The sequence below is a fragment of the Bombus huntii genome, chromosome 5, assembly GCF_024542735.1.
Source record: "Bombus huntii isolate Logan2020A chromosome 5, iyBomHunt1.1, whole genome shotgun sequence".
NCBI lineage: Eukaryota > Metazoa > Arthropoda > Insecta > Hymenoptera > Apidae > Bombus > Bombus huntii.
This window is the reverse complement of record NC_066242.1, coordinates 7,763,513-7,786,864: the sequence shown is the minus strand read 5'-3', so window position 1 is coordinate 7,786,864 and position 23,352 is coordinate 7,763,513. Positions and strand designations below refer to the sequence as shown.

Sequence of the window (23,352 nt, the reverse complement as noted above, 5' to 3'; positions counted from 1 at the left end):
AATCTGAACAATGTTCAGTTAAAAAAAAGAAAATAGAAGAAGGTAAGGGAAAAAGAGGAAAGCTGCACACGCATGTAATGATTTTTCATACTGGGTGTTTCGATCAATGACATTTCATTCTATTCTTCCATAGTCAAAGTCATCCTTCATCCAGACATTTTGCAATTAAATTATACTTTAACTCATTTATAGATACGGTACTTGTCAAAAATGTTCGTACAAAGTTTCTAAAGTCTTAAAAATGTTGAGCACTTCGAAGATTTTGTTCGGAAAAGGATGATGAGTGGCCACGGTTTAGAAGAAAGTGGCAATTGAAAGACAGGAAGAGGAAACCGTGATGGAGGGAGAACCAGCAGAAGCCGTAAAACATATATTAAAGCTACCACCATGAATATGCATGTCGTCCAGTTTTCAATTTTGTGCGAATACTTTCTCGGTTGCTGCTTTCCTTCCTGCCTCTTTCGAAAGTTTTACGAGCCGTAAAGGGAGCACCGGCCATTTCTGTCCTTGGATTAGCCGCAAGTGGACTTGGCTTCGTGGCTTATTAGCTTCACCTTTCGCACATTGTATCGTACTACGTATATTTCCTGCATCGTTTCTCCTGCGGCCCTCCCTTCCGGCATTTTCTTACTACGAACTACGTATCTCCTTGAAATCTAATTTCCCTGCTAATCTTTAAGTTGTGTTATAAATATGCAAGTATTAGGCTATAAACGATATAATGGATCCGAATGTTCGAGTGTACGGATTAAAACAGTCTGTAGATTGTTAGGGGTCGAGCATAAAAATTTATAAAATTTACAACAATCGCTGCGAAAAATAAAATAGGGTTAACTCGTGTGGATACTGAAACCAATCTTTTTAATGTAAAATGTAGTTTCCTATTTTTTAACTCTGCTAAGCTCGTGGTCGGTGTTTTAGATATACATAAATTCTTTCTATAAATGTTTTTTACAAGCACGTTACAAAACTATTCAGTGAACGTCGAACATCAGCATAGAAGTACTGTACTTTCGTGGTCGAGCGTGAAAATTGACTAAACACGCCGGGCATGTTAAAAGAATTAGGTAGAACCTAATTCTTCTATTATCTGCCATAATATCTTTTCGACAAACCCAGTGGCAAATGTATTAATCAACAAAACCAAAGATTTGACATCGTTAAAGCTTCGTGCAAAAAGATACGATACATTAATTTACAGATACAATTAGCTAATGTGGAACGCAATCAGTTACACAATAAGTGATTGCAAACACATTTTGCAATCCCTAAAATACAAATATCTCTTCAAACTATCTGGAACTTCAGCCAAACCAAACTCTTACCAAAGTTTCGTTACACATAGAACCGAACTGTGCATAGCTGGAAGTCTTGCCGTAACCTGGAAACGAGGCAAACCATTGAACAAAAGGTACGTGGAAAGTGGAAACAGAAGAGGGTTCGAATTCTTAGCGGCGATAATTTAACAGTCAATTAGACGGTATTCCGCGAGTTGCCGAATTCTGGTCGACGATCATATCGATCGGCGAGCGTTATTTTGCTGAAATCGCTGTCTTCGTACGCGTTTCGAGTTCGACTGGTAACCGTCTCTCGGTTCCTAGTCCGATTTCGCCCTTCGTTTCGTCCATTCTCTCTGCATTTCAGGAAGATTCGACTGTGAACGGTTGAAAGCCACCGCCGCTGCCGCTGCCGCCGCCGCCGTGGTGCGATCCCTGCCCCCCACCAATCCAACACCGCCACCACCACCTTTCACCCCCTCGTAATTGTTTGATTACTCAGCACGGTGCTGAGCCACGGTTAAACTCAAACTAAGGCCTTCGCCAAGATTGTTCCGGCTCCACGAGCGATGGTTAACGTAAGGCTGGTGCGTCGAGCCGGCGTTATCGGGTATTACCGCCCTGGGGGAACGTTAATTAGCGATCATTAGTTAATTGATCGGCACCCGTCGGCGGTGCTCTTCCCGAACAGTTCAGCCGAACTGCACCTCTCTCTTCCCTCTACCCAAGCTTCAACTGAATTCCCATGTGCGTTCATCTGTTAATTCAAGTAATGGACAGATCTTGCTGATAATGTATGCCACGGACAAGAAATTACTGGTATTTTTGTATAACGACACAATGGATTAACGAAAGAACGTAAGTTTTAAGTTAGCCATTGACGGAATATGTCGTTTGGTCTCTTCGGGAAACAATATATTTAAGGTAGAAGGTAATCGTATTTTTGTTTATGAGGAAGTGATACACGTACACGGAATTGCATGTTACGGTTAAGTACTTGTTAAAGGATTTCGTACAATTATCTATGATTGTAGATCTATACTTATTTAAAATAATTTCATATATACATCAAACTTAGCAGTATTCTTGAAGAGGTTAATGCCGAGATATAATAGATTTGGTGATTTTCTAACGATATAATCGTTCTATTTAGATCCTTCGTCTAGCAAAATAATGACACTAACAGAAATTCTATACTAATTCCTAGATGTACTGCTCCATTATTCTCCTGAATTTTGTGTTGATTGCACATTGTGAAAATCAGATTTTGAAAATTTTTTCAAACATTTGGAGAAGATGAATCGCTAAATATTCCAACGGAACCGGTTAATGGTAGTCCAAACAAAACCCGATGTGTACGAAGCAAGGTTAATCGTAAATACCCCAAAGAATATCCCTGAATTCTCACGAGTATCTAACAAAATGTTACAACGAATAGAAATTCTTTGACAAAAGTCTGTGGAAAAGGTATCAGTTCGACATCGAGTTCTCGAAAGATTATTTTCCTCGGAGACACTACTGGATCTACCCTTTTATGGATGACTTAACCATAAATTCTCCTTTCAACTTTAATCCCGGTTCAGAGATTATTTTCTTCTGTCCAATACATCGATTTTCACTTTCGATAGATATTATTAAAATTGCAGCGGATATCTCAGATGCAACGTAATTGCCTTCGTTGAATTTTCTTTCCCTTTGTGCTGTGATATATATTTCAATTTTTATGCAGTCACGATATGGCGATGCTCATTGACAAACAGCTGCGATCAAACGTACAACACAAGGTATTGCGAGTAGCCGGTAATTGTTAATGAATAAATATAAGTCCGGGACAATGGAGTTCGTATAAAACCGGACGCGGCCGACAATAGTCCTCCGCCTCCTCGTGATCGTCATCGAGCGGCAGGTGATGTTTTGTTCCCTCGGCAGGGCTCGTTTAAAATGAACCAATTTGAAAGATTAACTCGTTCTGCAATTACCATTCGAATTATCTTCTCTTCGCTCGGCAGCCTTATCGTTATTCGCTTCTGATAAGAGAACTTCAAAGAAATATATTATACTTGCAATTTTATATAGTTCTATAAAATTGTCATATTCCGTAGCGAAAGATTATACTTTACCTTTCCACAGAGGTCGTAGTTCAAGCTACTGTGAAAAGCCGGTGAAGTGGATCCAGAGTGCAAAGCACTCGATAGAAAGATGCTTTCCGCTCGAGGGAGCCGAAATAAGTTTCGATTCTTTTTTTTTTTCTTCTTTCTTTTTTTCATCTCGGCACCTCATCTGGCTGATGGAAGAAGAAAACAGGTTCCATAGGTGTTACGCGTGGGAGACTTGGCCCCATCGAAGCGAATGCAGACCGATGAATGGCTTGACAAAATCATAACAAAAGAATTCATGCGTGTGACAAACGTTGCCTCGATAGGTCTTTTGGCTCTGTAAAGGGGGATGTGTTCGCACACGCGTGGTTGCTTGTCATTGTGACGTGTCGAGATAGACCTGTACGTTCTGATTTACAACCGAATAAATTTCCAAACATCGAGTTACGTTTCTTTTTAATATCACAACTACCACGGTGGTCAAGATGACTAACTTGCAATTTTTCATAGAAATTTGATAAATTTTATAAATACAACGATACATTTTTAGGAATTTGGATTACCTTTCGTAAAGATCTCTTTTTACATATTAAGTATTTTTTCGTACATTTTTCATTTTGATTTCCTTTGTAAGAATTTTATATTTTAGTCGTTGATAGTTTTATACAGTTTTCTCTTAGCACAATTAGTACATCATTTTTAAAGAAAGATACAGCCAGGTTAGCAATATTTTTGTGAAACAGAATTGAGTAGATGTGTTACAATTAATAGAACAGTCTGCACGTAACACCTCGAAAATCTGATTACCTAAAGATGATCAGATTATTTAGTAATACAGCTGCGGAAGTGACTGCTACATAATAAAGCCACTTGCACTGGTCCTAATGAAAAACGCATAAAACTTACAGACCATAAAAGATGCAATTCACATTGTTGACGGTAAAACACCAGAGGATGATTTCATTCTAGATATTTTAAAGCTCGATAATGCTGTGCTGTAATTGCAAAAAAGAAAACTAATTATTCTTACAGCCATACTATTATGCGCTATATTAGAAATAAATAAGCAAACCAGAGAAACGTCTTTTCTGATAACAGAATCTTTTTCAAAATCCTTGATAATTATTTTTACGGATATTATAAAATATTATAGATTTCCATCTAAACATCGATGAAATATTTTTTTGCACCGACAAATGCAAAATATTTCGTCCAAATCAGCTAACACGAAAGGAATGAAAGAAAATTGGAAGCAAAATTGAAGAATTAATTCAATCCAAAATTTTACTAGAAAGTTTAATGTCTGTTAATACTTTTGTTCGCCACTGTACACCAAACTAATGAACCTAATCTTTTCTGAACCTAACACTTTTCTCGGAACCGCCTACCCGGTACAAGCGATTAAATGCACCAGTTGCATAGAAGATAGACCACTGCCTGCGTTAATGTCGACGAGCCTGAGGCAGTGGGAGGATTTCTCAGACACGGATCACAGGGAATAGCAATAGGTTAGAGCCCTAATATTTTGACGTACTTTGATTAAACAATACTTTTCGCTGCGCGAACGAAAAAGAGCGAGAACTTATCTAGCGGACAGAAAAGGAGGTGGAAGGGAATAGAAGAAGCGACGAAATTATGGACGAGTTCTTGATCTCCCCTGGAATTATTGCTTGTCTGTGCCGGCGGAAGCAGCTGCACCGTAAATCTGCATTTTCGACAGGTGTTACGTTGATTGCGTTACATCGACGATTTCAATGAAGGCGCGTCTTTCAGACTCAGTCCGCCGACGTGGGAATGATAGAATTCCAGTAACATCAAACTTTTCTAGATAAAATTTCGTACGTCGCTGAGAAATTTATTTACTTTGGTTATCTTACTCTTACTATCGTATATTGAAATTTCGTTAATTGGCCATTTATTTATTACTATTTTGATTGATCTGCTATTGGATACTTAACCAAAGGAATACTGTTCAACTTTGCTAATTCCTCGAAAGAAAATTGATTCTATTCTAGAAAAAATAATCTACATTCTGGCTCTGTATTTTCTTCAAATATTCATTTACTACATTTCATATATTAATTCCTGGTTTTGTTCTTCGTATGATTTATAAGAATCCATGAATCACCACAATAGATTACTTTCTTCTCTGCTCATTGCTGACCAGTTTTTATTTTCGTTTTAGCTATTCCTAAAAGAACACAGTCTTTTTGTTATTTATGTTTTCTGATAATTTCGCATGACCAGGATCATTCACGGATAGAATGTTCCATCGATAAATTTATATTTCCTAAACCAGAATAAGAACTGAGAAAGTAATTTTTTCAAAACAGAAATCACACCTTGGCCTGTAATAAAAATTTAGAATAGATACGGAAACCTATCAAATCGGGAACTGATAAACTGAATTGATCGGTCAGAGAGGGTTGTCTTTGCTCGGTTGGAGTTGAGTGAATTTCGATCGGCCATCGAAGCGGCCGAGGCTCTCGAACTGGTTGATGCATCGTCTTGGAGCAAGCCTAATCGCAACATTTTTTTTCTCTTACGATTGCTCGATGGTACGGGTGAGTGTAAAGGGTCGGTGATTGGTCGAGACGGGAGAAGGAGCCCATACGGCCCTTGGGTCCCCATCCGAGATTGACCGTCCTACCGCCACGGGGATACCTTTGACGGGTCGGCAACAAGAACAAGTATGAAATCAGCCTCCCGACAGACAACGAACTCTATCAGATGGTAATTATGTGTACGGTTGATATAGCCAGATACGGCTCGATACACCTATATCCGAAATCTATACTGGGTGTTGGGCAATAAATCAAATCCTTCCCGAAATCGTGTAATAATCTATACCAGTCTTACGTTGATCGTTTGGTTTGCTGATTGGTTCTTTACTTATCGCTATTTTGCCTGATCTGCTATTCCATACTTGATTGACGATTAGATTAGTTTATGGAAAAGAAATTGCTCTTTAATTATCAAGCGTTTTATTCGATTGATCTGCCGACATTCGACCAGAGGAATATCGCTCAGTTGTGTACAGTTAGGTTAGCTAGTTGAAAGGAAATTGCTTTTTAATAGAGCGCTCTGTTTGATTGATTTGTCATTCAACATTCGATCAAAGGAATGTTGCTTCCTTTTCTATAATTATGTAGGCTACCTGTTTGGAAAGAAATTGATTTTTAATTATCAAGCGGTCTGTTCGTTGTTAGGAGATATTTAAAGAAATATTGCTAGGTACATCGACGTTATCGAGAGAGCCATTTCCTGAAAAAGAAATTCATCATGGAATTTATAAATTATCGAGTATGTTTTCTTCATCTATTATTGGGCATTTGACCAAGGGAACGTTGCTCAGTCTTATCCTCAGTACATCCTCGTCATGAGATAGTATGTATATTTCTATAAGGGAAAATTTTTTGTTAAGCATTTAATGGTCGATTTGGTTGATCTGTTCTTCGATATTTAACAAGAAATATATTGCTCAAGCTTGGTATATTCGCCTTATGGAAAAAAGTTTCGCGGGAAGAAAATTGCTTTTTAATCATTGAGTAACCAGTGACCGATTGTCCGATCTAAATATATCGATCGCCTTTTCCATATGCAAATACCTGCAACCTTAACATTATCGTCACTTCGAAGTGACAGAGAGATTATTACGAGTAAGCTTCGTTCGTTCTTGATCGACAAAATGATAGCGGCTAGCGTATAATTTGTTGAGAAGTTGTACATGCAGGTAATTATCCACACACATGCACATTGTTTCTATATAGAAACATTGACACACAAATAACAATGAAACTTCAGTTATTGCTTAACCATTCGATCCAATTTATAAATTCCACGAAAGGAGGTTACAGTCTTTCAAATGTATGTATAGACAGCTATACAAGATCCATCTAGATGTAATTACGCTTGAACAAAATGACTCTTGCTGGAATAATTAAGAACTCGTTCACGTACGTGTTTTCTTTTTAAATCTATTTTCGGAACACCCGGTACGTGAAATACGTTCGAGACGGTACGTTAGCGACTGACATCGTGAGTGACGTACGATATGGAGGAAAGCATTGGGCAGTCTATAATATATAATAAAAATGCATCCACACGCCTCGATGAGTTGATTGTCTGCTTGTCCGGATGCCAAAACGTCCGAACTCGTGCATTTCATATCGTGTTTCATGCATTTACGAAGCGATCTGCTGTTTGTACTCGGGTGGCCGAGTAATCGGCCCACGGCATTTCAGCGTCATCTCGTTCCCTCGTCCGTCCTTCCGATGACGATAGTTCGCCATTTTTCTCATAGATTGCTCAACCTATCTAACTATAATACTACCGAACTGAGTAGTTTCCTCTTTAGAATAAAATGCATTTGACGTAGGAAAGGATATCGCACTTCAAGTTGTACAGTTTACAGTTTCTTTACAGTCGGCGTTCTAATAGCAGTCATCAAAGTCTCACATTGTATTTTCTTCGCATTTTTAATAATGTTGACTGCTCTCGTGGTAACACACATATTGTCAGAGATGCTGTATTTAACAAATCATAGGCAATCGGTAGAATTAGTGGATTCCTATTGTACGAATTGTTGCTTAACTGTTTCGTAACTTGGCGTTTACTGTCTTCCGTGCTGTTATATTGTACAGATGCAACGAATTCAAGCCTAAACAAGTTCGATATAATATAGCACCTTCAAGTATATGTCGAAGAGAATCGATGCGAGTATTATGTATAGCAGTTGCGAAAGTGTTAAGAAAAGTATAATAATTTTTTCAAGAAAATATGCAGACTGGTTCTCGCGGCGTTTTGTCAATGTTTCTGAGGTAATCCGCGTTTAATACCCGAAAAGTGAGAGTAAGACGCGGAGAGGATTGAGTGATTACGGTCGTCCTCTGATTTAACCGAAGAGTTTTGCTGAAACTCATGCTTCTGTAGCTTCAGTTGAAGTGCATACTCCAGTGGATTTGCATACGAGTTCGTATCGCGGCGTTACCTGCTGTTGTAGGGAGCCCGGGCACATGTCACATTCCCATTGTCTGTGTCGTCGCAAACTGAGAGAGAAAGAGAGAGAGAGAGGGTAAGTACTCGTACTAAGTGCTGTTTTATTTGTGTAAGAACAGCCACTTTACTACCGCCACCCCGAACCACCCTCTCCCTCTTTCCCTCTCTCTCTCTTTCTCTCTCTCTTTATGCCCAGAAGATTGACTAGTCGCACACAAACAAGAGTTTCTGGTAGTCACAATTCGCTCGCAAAATGCTCGTAATTCTGTAACTTGTTCGTGGGAGAAGGAGGTGATGGGAGATGAAAGGTGGCAGAGATCAGTAAATATGACTAAACGAAGCCACTTCCGGTCGCATAATTCCGCGGGAACAACGCGAACTTTCTACTCGGCTTTAGCGGCACGCTTGGAAATCTCGCAGCCTTTAATCCGATTTCACGCCTGTTGCGCCCGAGTCTCTTAGTTTTTATCGAATTATCGTGGAAATTTCCATTGCGTGTTGGTAACCTCGCAAGATTTCGTTATCGCTTTAGACGCAAGTTAGCCTAGGTTCTGATCTGGACACACTCTCCTAGATCTATGGCATACCGGTACTTCACTTTGATCTTGATCAACAGGGAAACTTTAGTCCAAATATCTCATCATCGGTCCAATCGAACGAAAAATATTCTGTCTAATTTATGAACGACGTTTGGCAGTCCAAGGCGAGCTTATCATCGTGCACATTTCTGGAAAGTAGAGGTTATATGACAACTTGTCAATCGATATAATATTGTCAGGCCAGCAGCTCGATTTAGGACAATAGAATTTCCAGGTGTATGTGTAGCACGTTGCTGAGTACGCGGGGAAAAGGAAGAGCAACTAGACGGCCTGTGTGATACTCCGACTGATGTCCAAAGGTGCTGCCCTCACACTCGACGCGGGATGTGCCTTAGATGTAGCAAATTGTACAATAACAATCTTAGTAGCGGTGCTGGTTGGCATCGTCGTAGCCTGCCTCTTGCTCCCTGCCAAGTGTCTTCGTTACAGTACTAGTGTTGTGTACATTAGCGGATGCTCTGAAGGCAAGACAAACGGAATATTACACAAATACCCATCTTCGTCGACCCTCCACGGTTCCTTGCTACCCGTACACTTTCCTCAACTACCAAACGGTCTCCTTTCTCGCTCAGTCTCGCTCCGTTCGTCTGTTTCTCTTTCAAAACCAGCCCTCGAAAGGACGCCATCTTAGCCCGCGGATATTTCGTCTCAGGAAAGACAGAAAGAGGAAACGGCTTTCGAGCGAGAGACTAACACAGCTTTAAGGGATTTCACTCGGAGTTTCAACAATTCTCGGATAAGGTTCGCCTTTCCGATGCAGTAGCCTAATTTGAATTCCTATGAAATATCGAAGTACGTGATATCTTTGATATATTTTCTGCTTTCTTTATTATTGATCTCTTTCTAATAGCGATTGAGGAGTTCAATGGAAAGCGGGTACATGTCACAATCTAACCATTTTTTAAATTTCTAATCTGATCATTTCAATGGTCAATTACAATCGAAAACTAGTCTGACTTCTGCAAGGTTCGATTAGTTCGCGCACTTTGACATTCATTGCAACATCTTCTAGCATATCATGTACATTTTATCCAATGAAAATTCTATATAAATTGAAAATTTTATCGACGATCTCATTACCTACAACAACCGTATGCTTCGTAAAATTTCAGGCTTGAGGAATTCAAAAAATCGCACGACTCCCTTAATCAGGATCTTCTGTTATATCATTATCACTCGTACGGACATTTTACTGCCCTTTTTTCTATTTATTCTGCTTTATCTACTTTAACGTTTTATTCGATACGACGAAACTTGAAAATGTATCTGACGGAAAGCGAAACGGTACTCGTCAATCTCCCTGTCTCTTATCAATTTAAGATACGTTAATTAATTAAAAGGTGAAAGGAACAGGGTGCAAAACGTCGATATAAAATACGATGCGGAACGTACAGGAAGCGAGCTGAGTAGCGAGAGAAAACAGCGTTGTAACGTTAAAGCTATGTATAAAAGAGAGCGTAAATTCTACACACTTATACCAGCATTAACAACTTGGCATCAGAGGAGTAGCAATGGCATACGCAACGAGCAACGGAAGAAGCAAGCAACATAGCAGGACAGCGAAGGCAGCTCCCGGCTGATTACGTATTAATACGTTTCTCTGAATCCCGCGCCGTCAGACAGACGAACGGACGAACGGATGGACAGACATACGGACAGAAAGGGAGTAGGTGGGGTGACGAGCGTCCCACTGCCCAGGGCGTCCCACGGGATACTCGAGCGCCCGTGCTCTGATGAGAAAAATTACCAGAAATAAAAGGAGGACCGGCAGTGCGATTATACAAAACGGATATTACAACGGACCTACAGCTCTGTCTCTTATTAAACCCTCCACCTAGCAGAGAATCAGCCAGCCTTCAGCGTAGTATTCAATGAGACACGTTCAGATGCTATAGAAAGTCTTTATACCTTTTCCCTTTATCCGCAGGATACTAATTCAATAGACAACAAACGTCAAACTTCGTTGGATACCTCTACTTGTTAGTTGAAATTCATTCGAAGGATATTGTTAAGATCTTGTCCTGCTTAATGTGAAATGGTTTACAGCAAATGTCTTCTTTTTCCACGTAGTCGATCAGAGACAAAAATTAGAAGAGACGACACGCACCAAGCAAATAATATCAATCGACACGTCGATATGTTTGAAGATGAGTTAATTCGTCAAATAAATTTCTGAACATCGTAATATCTTTATTTAGAATACGTATTCTTCTTCTTTAATGAGATCAATATTTCACTTTTTACTTCAGAGACACTTCACACGTACCGGTGTAACACTATAAATCCGCGAATCGATATATTCGAAAAAGGTACCATCAGTGACATCCCGTAACCTCTCAAATTCCAAACGGAAGATTCAAAAGAAAAAAGAAAAGGTAGAAGGAGAAGAAGAAAAAGCCAAGACAAATGCGTATCGCTTTCACGATTCTCCATCTACCGTGAACCTCCATTGGGTTACGCGATCGTTCGTATTATCTAACGATCGACCCATTTGAATACAGAAGGTCAGATCAGAGAGCCGATCTACAGTTCCATCGTGGTTCCACCTCCCTGGGCCGCGCATTATTTAAATATTAGTCTCCTACGAGAAGGCCCATTCACCGGTGGTCGCAGGTGCAGCCACGGCTTTGCTTTCTCTGCAACCGGGAAACGTGCACACGTGAACCCGCGCCCATTCCGGGCTTCTCGATCCCTCTATTCCCTGTTGGGTGCCCCGATTTCTCCTTCCACCCTCTACCAAAGCCTCGATAAACCCACGGACAATGCAATGTGCGCTGATCGAGCCGTCAAAGGGTTGCCTGCATGGGAATATCACTCAGGACCCGTGCAGGACCTTGAACCGCCACCGAATCTTCTTTCAAAGACGAAGACGAAGGTTGAGTCTCTGACGAAATCGGGTCTCGATGATTAGACCCATCTGTATCGATTATTACGTTCCCTTGAATTGTTATTGTTTAGCACGTGGTTGTCCTTCTTCCTTTTGTAATCGATTCTTAGAAAATTGTATAATATACATTTACCGGAGAAGTTATTCTTGCAGGCAGTGAAATTTATCGTGAAAGTTTTTAACTTTTATTGTGAAAGTTTTGTTGTGTAATATAGAACGATGGAAGAAATGTCTAAAATTTCATTTGGTTTTTAAGTACATTTTCTCAGTGATTCGTGGATTAATTTTGAGATGGAGTAGACATTAGGATTTTACTACTTTTACAAAGTTTCATCTTTCAATGCAGTGCCGAAAGAAATTTCTAAAATGGGATTCAGCTTATATCTTCTAAGCGATTTTTAGGTAAACTTTGAAATATATTTGATAATAAAATTTTAATATTTTAAGAGGTGTCGAAGTATTTTCTGACGCTAAAATTACATGATTTAATATAGAGGTGACAAATTCTTGAAATTCTTCATGTTACCGAAAAACAATACAAGATGATGGAAGTATTGAAGAAGGTTGAACTATTCGTTCCATATAAATTGTGGGTTCTCAGTGTAAATTTATTTAAACCGCAGACGCACAGGAGAAGAAGTTACAGATTCACGAAATTGCAATATTGTATCAAAGTTGAAACAGTATATTTTACGCATTATCGATTTCAATCGTTTCATAGTGGTGCATAATGTTAAGCAAAGGTGCAAGTAATAAATGAAAGACCCTTGCTACTTCTCTATGCTTATTAAAAAGTATCTGCAGGCGATAGTTACATGAGTTAGCTGTTAATTCCATTGCATGGCTCTTTAATTGATTGCTACTAATTACAAAGAAACATATTCTACTTTGACGAGTAATGAAAAATGATGACAAAGCCTAACTGTTTCTTTCTAACTGTTTCTAAGCCTTGGAATTTCTTGTATGCGAAATTGAATAATTAGTATAATTGGAAGTTTGATGGAAATATTACATCATGCAAAGATACGCGATGCGGACGCGGCTTCATACGCGACGCGGAAGTTGTGAACTTTTTAAATCGAGTGTTCGGTGTTTCGTTGCTTTTTTTACATATTTCTGCAAATTTCCATGGGCTCATCTCTTCACAAAGTTCCCCGTTTAAAATACACAATCGCTTTAGCGAGCTTACTGCATGGAGATAACGCGCAGAGTATCTTTCAAGTCAATCCTCGCCATTCTCCCTCTTGAATATTGAAACGTCAATTTGTAAACTTTGATCGGATTTTAATTTGGTTGGGTGTCGTGTGTGTACATCCTTGGTACTGTCACTCGTCGAGGGAACTTTCGTGAAATTGACGGCTGCATGCTGGTGAAACGGAAGTACGAAAAAAAGGGAGGGAAAACTAGGAGTAAGCAAAAAAAAAAAAAAAGGAGAAAGGGAGGAGGAGGCAGAGGAGTAGAGGTCGGAAAAGTGGATACAGCTTCGATATGAGCCCTAGACAGAAGCGAGTAATGAGATTTATCGAAGGTAGAGTTTAGAGGAGATAACTTTCGCAGCATCTGGCCAGAGTTAAATGAGCGCTCGTACGGACGCAACATCTATCGGAAATAACTCTGTTCACTGGAGTATGGAGAACGTGCACCTTCAAAATTGAGAGATGGAACGCCTTTCTCGAGTATTATTATTCGGCATTTCCACACTCAGCTTGGGATTTCGGTGAATGCTTCGTGAAAATAACGCAAACAGATCCGTTCAATCGGTTTCCATACTTTACTGATTTTTCTTTTTGTAGAAAGTCGCATGTGAAATACACGAAAGGAAATTGATGGTAGCGTGGCCAGAAACAGAGTCTAATCGCATGATATATTGCAGATGGAAGAGATATTTGAATCAAGTCCAGCCAAAACTACCAGTATTTTACATTGTTTAAGTATCTACAATTAAATGACGGATTCCTTTATAGCAAAAATTATTCATAACAAAGATTTTCTATACAAAGATGCTAATAAATTTCACTTCTTATTTTAGTTTTGAACATGTGTATTTGTATGTTCATTAACCCAAACTGCCGTGATTTCAATAAAGGCAAACAAGTGCGTAAGTTTGGAGTCGAAATGTTCTATTTATTTTTACGAAATTGTATTTCAGCGTCAAATTATTTCTTCCTGCTCTGATCTACTCTATTCTTCTACTCTGCCGGAATGCGAAAATAGGAATTGAAAGGCGTCTAATTTGTCGTCGACTCGCTGGTATAAATTTATTAATGTCTCATCAACGTTCAACAAGTTCGTTCCCCTCGAAGCAAATCGTCGTGGCGGAGCGAGGTTTAAAATCGTCGCGACGCGGCATGCGGTGAATGTTGGTAACGCTCTCAAGACGAACATAGGAAAAATAGAAGGGAAAGAAAAAAAGAAGAGCAGCGAAGACCCTGGCAAGTTCTTATCGGTGATTATGGATACGTCAAAAGAGAGTGGAGTGTTTAACAAGGACCGTGCAGCGAGTCGAGTCACCGTCGCTAATGATTGTAAGCCATTTTCTTTCATCCCAGGTGACACATCGAAACTCGGTGTGGTCCTCGAATTGCCTTCCCTCGAGCAACGCGTTGATCGGTGACAAAAAGATTGCGCCCATCTTTTCCAACTGCCATTCTGAGCCCACCCATATTCGTACTCCTCTGCATCCTCCTTTTTCTTTGTTGTATAGTTTCTACTACTGTCAAATCCTTCCTCAGCATAAGCATAAAATGTCAGAGTATTGTTAGAGTGTACGACAAATGTATGACGACGATAAGGATTTGTTAGCCCTTTATTAAAATTTTAGTTTCAATTAAAACGTTAGTCTAATGATATTCTGAAGTATCTTAATGAAGAAGTCGTAATTGGATCTTTAAAGATAATGGAAGAGCGAGAAATGAATAGTTTTGTCATCATACGATTAAAAAAGAAGTTGCATCTTCGAATATAGCTTCGAGTTCCTCATTCGATGAACTACAAACGACGAAACCTTTAATTTCAGAAGAGCGTTCCCTATAGTTAACTCGTATGTGAACGAAATGTACTTACGCTACATCTTTTAAGCGATGGTATTGTTAAAAAATCAAACCTTCCATCAATCTTGATTGATATCTTGACACGTAACTGCTGACAGATGCTATTCGAGCAACTTGGAAGGAATCTTCCCTTGAAATGTGTTAAACATGGAAAGTGTTAAAATCGAATTTGACGAGCGTAGGCCAGGGCCTAACCCTCGTCGAAAAGCCATGTAAGCGCTTCAGCGTAAAAGAAAAGAAAAAAGAAGAAATACTACAAATCCAGCGAAAGGACATCGCGTTTTTGCTTTAACGACCAAACACCGAGCGACATTGTAATTTCCAGCGTTGGGTGATTTTTCGCGCCTAACCGAGCATAACGGAATCGTAATGCTCGGTGCGCGAGAGTCGCGAAGTCGATGCACACATTTTTCCTCGGCCCGATACCCGAAGGAACCATTAAATTATCACGCTCAATTAACCGTATCCTTTAACCGCAAGAAATACAAGCACGCCGGACGGTTACAGTTTCCGCGGCGATGATAATTCGTAACCTCGAAGCGGCAAAGAGGAATCGTAATTGTCGTCGCGAAATCGTTAAAACTCTTACATGAAAGGCAACCGACGCGAAGGGAGTTTGGTTTTCTCTGCTCTCTTTCTTCTTCTCTCGCATTCTTTCTCTTCTTGTCTCTCTCTCTCTCTCTCACACACACACACACACACACATACACACTCTCTCTGTCTCTCTGTGTATACCGACGAACGACAACCGCTTGCCGAGCGCTCATTGTGCGACATTTTTAATATCCAGGTGGATGCACCTCGAGTCTGTCGCGCAGCCCCTCTACGCTCGCCTACGCGACGCTGCATTCGGAATTACGTCACGCGTGATAAATTCTTGTCGCGAGCGTGCACGCGCGCGAGCTCGTAGCGCGAACCAGCGCGAGACCGCGTGGTGTACAGTCCCCGGTGAAGGGACTCTCGTTTCATCGTCGTCGTTCTACGTTCGCGTCCGTACGGAGCGCAAACGATCTCGGTTATAATCCTCGTAGAAACGCAGCCAGAGAATAGACGACGGACGATTTAGAGCTGGTACTAGTCGCGGCCGAGTAGACACGGACAAAGCCCTTTTAAAGAATTGTTACCCGTCTAGACACTGCCGTTGCTGCGCATGTTCCTTCACCGGCTACTTGGAACGTGTAACGAGACCCGTGGAAAAATAGGATTCGTATTTAGGTATCTAGGTATCTCTATACAGGTACGATCTTTTGTTTGTTCTATAACATAACCAAATTGACAATTTGACTCTTCTTGTACAGGCTAATGGGACCGTACGTTATAAGATAACTTTTTTTATTATAAGAGAGACTACTAGACTGTTAATATATTTATAATTTTTCTGAGCTGATTGCTGAGACTTATTATCTCAATAGGTATATCTACACGATTTCATTAATGGGAGAATGTGTTAGAAGTTATGTTTGCCCTACTTCTTCTGAAATCTAAGCGAATTATAGATCATATTATCGTTACGGTTAGATTTTGTAAAAGAAAAGTCTGTCCAAATCTGGTTAAAATTCAGACAGAATTATGCTGCATTCTGCGAATACTATCGCCGTAAATATTAGGTTGTTCCAAAAGTTCCTTTCGTTTTATAAGGACGTAGTAGATGCACAACATTTTTTGTTTTATATTATTTTATTGAATTATGTTTGATCAATTTTATTCTATTACTACAAAATGGAGCATACATAAATCCATAAAATAATATAAAATAAAAAATGTTGTGCATCTATTATTTCACATATGAAAGGAAAGAAACTTTTGGGACAAACTAATACATAAACATCCACAATCCACTTATGAGCGATAGTATGTACAAAATTGTACAAAGACCTTCCCAAGTTGTTGGTCCTTTTCTTTTTTTGCATATGATGAAATTAAAAGATATCCTACTTTTTTATAAAGTGTATCACGAAATCCCTCGAATATCTTCGAATTCTGTGCAGCCTCTGGAACGAATGAATAGGAACACCGGGACGTAACGTCCTGCGTTCCTTCGTTATCCTTTTTTCAAGACGAGAGAGTTCGATTTTTCCAGTTCGCGGAACACCGCTCGCGCCACCGACAAACAATAACCGATCGAAGGGAAGAGAATGAACTATGAGGGTGTGGAAGGGGGTTGAGAAGATTCGGGAGTCCCGTATTTCACGGGGATTTGAACCGAAGACATTTTCGCCCGATAAATAGATAGTAGGCCCGGCAGCGGCGTGTTATACACGACGGCCGATCCTTATTATAAACTCTAACTAGCTGAAGCACCCTGCCACCATACACTTCGCCACGGGGTAACGACGATACTTGATGGGATTCCTAGCCGATGGTGCGGACAATCCTATCTCGAATCCCCACCGCTCTTGAAATCACGCACCTTCCTTCGTCTTCGTCGTTTATTGTACTGACATTCGCTGCTGTGCTCCAGAAACTAGCGTAGATGCTTCCGAATCTTTCTTTTACCATATTTTCGTAGATCGTGGTAGAGAACGAAGTTGGAGAGCACGGTACGTGTGGAAAAATTTGGTGAATTTTGAATAGGTATCGTGGAAAAATTCAAATTTCTATTACTTTGTGTTAGAGATTTTATTATGCTGTAATTCCTAATAGTGGTTTCATTGATCCGAGCTATTTATGAAGGTTTCTAATAGAAACAGGAAATTTTCTGTGAATTTTCCACTTCACATTATTTAGCACCTACAGGTTTTTAGCATTTAGCACTTTAACACCATCGAACTAGAAATAATATGGAAATACTATAGCGTTATCTATACAAAAAACCTGTTATTCTGATAATTAGTATATACCATAGCCGTGCGATATTAATCGAAACCTCTGATCTACCTTAATTACTAATTTCAACCAGACGAAACGATAAACACGCACGCACGTGTTAAAGACAACGGTTCGAAATCTGTAGCACGCAGTCGGTCGAGGCAGAGAAAAGTCGATCGCGTTCTAGGCTACGAGAGTGACGTCTCTTTTCATCGGTTTGTCGTGGTCTGGCAGAGTCGAAGGACCATTTACCCGCGTGACACGTCGTTTCCTTCGTAAGTTGTCACGCGACAACGACGTACCGATTTACCAGCGTCGCAGTGCTTCCCTTTCGTCGGGGTCAGGGCCACGTATGCACGCACACGCGCACGCATACGCGTGCACCGGCAACGATCTCGAAGACGATGGCCCCACCGGCGAATATCTGCAGGAAGTTAAACAAAAAGAAATCCCCGGGGGCCCCCTGAATATTCTGAATCGATTAAATAATCGAAGGCTGCCATCTAGTTTCCCTGCCGGCTCGAAACGCGTCTGCACGCACACACACAAGTATAGTCACACGAGCGCGAGTTCCTACCGGCAGAACCATTCACCCGGCTCCTTCTTTTCATATTCAAATGCCGCCATTGACGCTTCAATGAATAATACTCAATGATAAATTTGTGGGCGTATTCAGGATGGACCGCGGCAGGACCTTGAAATCCAACCGCGCCAAACGCGCGCGTATTTGAATACGTAACCGAAACGCAGCGAACCGGTGAGTGAAAGGCGTGGAGGGGGACGACAGAGATAGGAAGGTGTACAACGAGCCGCGATCCTTTTCCTTTTTCTATGAACGAACCTTGGTTCGTTCAACCTCGACATAATGTTCAGACTCCCTATTTCTATTCCCGCGACGCATCCTCTTCGATTAATGGCAGCCGGCCGTGTCGCGCCTCCCTTACCCCAAAGAGACAGCCCTGCAACCTTTCTCATCTTTGCGAGATATTTGTACATTCCTTGACGACGATTTTTTGGGAAATAAGTGAAAAAAACATACGCGATATACGTGGAAGATCGAAAGAAATATTATAAATTCCTATGATAATCTGTTGTGAATCTTATTGGGAGCTGAATACCGTGATAATATTGATTTTGCTTCTCGAAGTACTTTGTACTTTCTATGATTGCTACAAAGAAAGTAAACTATGTATGTGATGGATATTTTATCGATATGTGTTATGTAGAATATTTTATATGACACAGAACCAATGTAAGAATCGCTATTAAAAGCAAAATCAATATTTTCACTGATATTATTCTTGCTGCACAATAATAGGAAGCAAGTCACGCAAGTCTGTAACGTTAAAGTTGAAGAATCGTAATCGAGACGTCTAACGTATTTTCGAAGAAATGTCTGCCTGATTTCCGTACCTTTTTTTTATTGGAGAGGTGGCATCAAAGGTTCCTCTGTCAACGAGATTGGGGCTTTTTGTTTTCCACTTTGCATATCGAGTTTCTCGAAGCCAGATGCAGATGCTGACAGATTTCCTATTGTTGTCGGCTGCCGGAATTCGTATAGTTCAACTTGCGAACCTCGTGTCGTTTCGGTATAGGGATTTATAAATCCCATCAGCCCGGAAAACTTTTTAATTTATCGTCTTGTAGATTTCACTTCTGTCTTCTGTTACGTTCAATTTCATTCTTTTGGTGTAAACAGATCGTCGTTTACATTTCTTTCTTGATGCAATTAAACAATGTACATCTCCTTTCGATCGATCGATAATCTTAGGAAGAAGAACTTGGACGAGAAAATTATTACTCCGAACACGCAACGAAACTTTGAGAAATATGAATAATCGCTACAGTTTATTTCGAGATTGGGATTTTCATTTTTAACTTTGTAAATAGAGCACAGACGATAACGAGATGACAGTGAAATGTGTTGTAACATTTCCACTTGATCAGGATCAGGCCGCGATATTTTTGCAATTTCTTAGAGCACAAAATAGAACGCATTACCAACTTTATGAAGACCATTATGCAAAGTAGCTGGCATCGTTTCCATCGCGGACTATCTCCATCTAATGAAGTAATAACTCGTTCCTGCGGAAATCATTATTGGATAGCGATTCCAAAATTAATAACTCTAGAGACGACAGTTCGCGTAAATTTATGATCTTTCCTTTCTCTCTCTCTCTCTCTCTCTCTCTCTCTCTCTCTTTGTCTGTGTTTTTTTTTAGTCACTCGGTGAATTTTAGGAAAGATATATGCGTACGCACTAAAGGTAATTGGCCTTTGAACACTTCGCTAGGAGGAATAACACGTTTAACGAGCTGAAACATTGGTACCTCATCGGTGCAATTATCTCCTTCTTGCTGGAAGAAAAATCGAGTTAATTATCCGAAGGTATAATGACTGTAGAGCATAGGGAGTGAGAAGCACTAAATTAACGGACGCTATATTTCTGTCCGAGTGTCCTTTTATTTCTTCCCTTCCCATTTAAAAATATGACAATTCTACGATGCTACGGAAACTTATTTTTCGATGGTCGCTGGGGAGTCAAGTATGTTTTGTGCATATAATAATCGGTTGCACGTTCGTCTATGCGTATTAAAAGTTTTAGGAAAGCTAACGGGATGATCGAACTGCAGATTTTTATGCATTTATAGGTAATTTGAAAGTGGGAATTTGCATAGAATGCGTATAATATGAGAAAAGATATGAAATACCCGAAGTATGATGTTTATACATTTTTAATTATACATATCATGACAAATACGAATTTGCATAAATATTCACAGTCTAGTGATGATTAATACTTAGATAATTACATAATGAAACGAAGTCTGTAGTTAACTGTTTGGTTGAAAGTAACTATGAATGTTAATATATAGAGTAATTATATATATTGCTATAGAGTATGTTTATAACTCTAATAACTAATTATTAAGATAGAAAAATACTGGTGTATATATTTAGAAACCTTAATATAAAATGTTAATATACAAATACGTCAATTACAAATAAATCTTGTTCTATAAGAGTACTGTTTGATTTGGTGAAAGGATATTTTTTGAAAAGTAAGAAAATGAGGCCAGATTCAGTTAGTAAATAACGCGATTTGGCGAGGTGTGGCATGATCTAACTCTGAAAGTGCGAATTATGACGTCGCGGAGGCGGTCGATAATAACTAATTGTTATTATAAACTTACAGTATAGGTTTAATCATAATAGCTTGAGGCTAATTGGATGGATAATTAAGGGTAAAGGTAATTACGGGCGTATACACTGCATATACCATGCTATATTCGTGCTATATGCTGCTTAGTTGTCGACATGGCTTTAGGCTACGTTGCGTTTATGAGCTACGCGATCTGCTAAAGGACGCCCATCGAAAATTTCATCTGTCCTCGTCATATCTATCCTATTTGTTTTTCTTCAACGATCAATTTCTCAGGAATGTCCAGCAAACGGTTCTTTTGCACACTAGATGACTGCAATTACTGTCGATATCTTGTTTTCTGTTAATTATCAGTCAGTTTATTAAAAAGGTATAAATGTGGTACATCTGTTTACTATTAAATCTACTTTCATTTTCATTGGAATTTATCTAGGGCCTTTAGAGGTGTTTATAGAAAATATATCCAAATTATGAAATGCGTTGCTTATGATACTTAAATGATCTTGCATACTTTACAAATGTTTAAACTCAAACGTAAAAATAATTTTTCTTAAGGTGAACAAGGAAATACGTTGCAAATATAAAATATGAATATTTCTTTAATATTATACATATAGTTGTATTACCAATGTATTATACTAAACAGAAAGTAAGTTCTTTATTATACATTGCATGAATGTAACATCGGTATTAAATATTAGAATATCAAAAATATCAGTAATGGAGAAATTAATTCAAAATATAAACTATATGAATATAACAACAAGTATTTAGAAATACGAATGTTCATCAGCCGTTCGTTTCCTAATTGCCTAATACATACTTCGATTTGCTTCTAAATAGTCGCTGTAGAACATTAATACGGATTTATATCCGTGATATTCACAGAATCATCTTCGAAGCGAGGTCGATGTTAAATCCAAATTACACGTTCTACCGAAATAGAGGGTCAATCTCCTCGATTTCGCGAGAAATCACACTTGCCCTCGGCTACTGTTTCCACTCCAGCATTGTACGCATGCTACCGGTTTGCGGCATCGAAACGGACCATGGGTTTCGTCAAATTACCAATTAACGTAAACGCCAGCAACAATAGCTCAAAGCTGTGTTTCCTTTGGAACGATGTACCATGCGAACAAACAGACACGAACCGTACCGTGCTGGAGCATAAAGCCGTAGGACGATTCGTTCAACGGAAAAAAAAATTTTTCCATGATACTTCTGAAAACGTACCCCATTCACAAGATATTGACGCGAAAGTGAGATAAACTTGAGAAAACTACCAACAATTTTAACGATTGTTATCTCGTTTGAAACTGTAGCACATCCATATGTTTAACGTTGTAATAAGAGTTTCATAAAATATACAAAATATTTCGTCCTTGAAAATCATGGCTTAGCGGAATGAAACTTGCTCTGTTATATCTGCTACTCGTAACTATTTCCCGTAAGCGATATTTCCTCCATCATTTTTCCATATCACCATATTCAAATGCAAAGTAACTGAGCCTGCGATATATCATATATAAATCACTTCATAAATAATAATGAAACGCCTTAAAGTTAATCACGCTATACAGACAGTCTCTGTGTGTTCGCGATATTCAAAAGGAGCATTCAAAGAAGTCGCTAATTAATATCAATCTACCCATATATTATTGTTTACGAATCCTCGCGGTATCATTGTTCGTTTGAACACTAGCAGTGTTTACAAAACGCAAGGTAGGGCAAGCGGTGGGACTGTCCTCTCGAAACAACATTGTCTCTTTTCCTTTGCACCAGCGATAGAGGCAAGGTCGTTCCATTGAAGCGGGACACGCGGAACGGTGAGCGGATCACTGAGCCGAGTCGTTATATCGCTGAAAAAAAGGATCGAAACGTTCGCGTTGCGGCCAGAAGGGTGGTTCGACGCGGTTGCCGCCACGGATTCGTTGACGAAGAGGTTGAAGAGGTGAAAGTGGCGACGGAAGAAGATGCACTAGAACAGCGGTGACGGAGCGAGGGGGTGAAGAAAGGGGAAGGGGGATAGAACGCGACGCGGTGACTCCTGATTATTTGTAATTTGCCGGGTTGAAGCACTCGAGTGCGGCCGACGCTCAGTGACAATGTATCCCGTGGCAGATAGTAACGAGCAACGCGGAAAATACAAACGAATATGCCACGAAGTGACACCTCTCAATGACACTCATTTGTTCCTGCTGTTACGCGCTCCGGCATATTGATGCCAGGGCGTGGGAGCCCTTTGGCCTGTATCGCGCGGCCCCAAAGAAGAACACACAACCGCTGCACCAGACTCGCCACTTCTACGATAACGACAAACGATGAATCCCTTGTTTTTAATGAGAAATAACGGTTCTTCACCTCTATCATTATGGGGCTGCGTTCTCGCGCGCATTCTCAGTCCCGGCGAGACGATGACGATTTTTGGTGCGCGATGAAAGAGTTGCGTGGTAATGCATATCCGATCCTCAGCC

At 39.8% G+C, this 23,352-nt stretch overlaps 1 long non-coding RNA gene across 3 annotated transcripts in view; it reads left to right on the top strand.

Annotated features, from left to right (window-relative positions):
- LOC126866000 (uncharacterized) overlaps positions 1–23,352 on the top strand; it is an 87,884-nt gene that overhangs the window by 15,953 nt on the left and 48,579 nt on the right. The window lies entirely within an intron of this gene.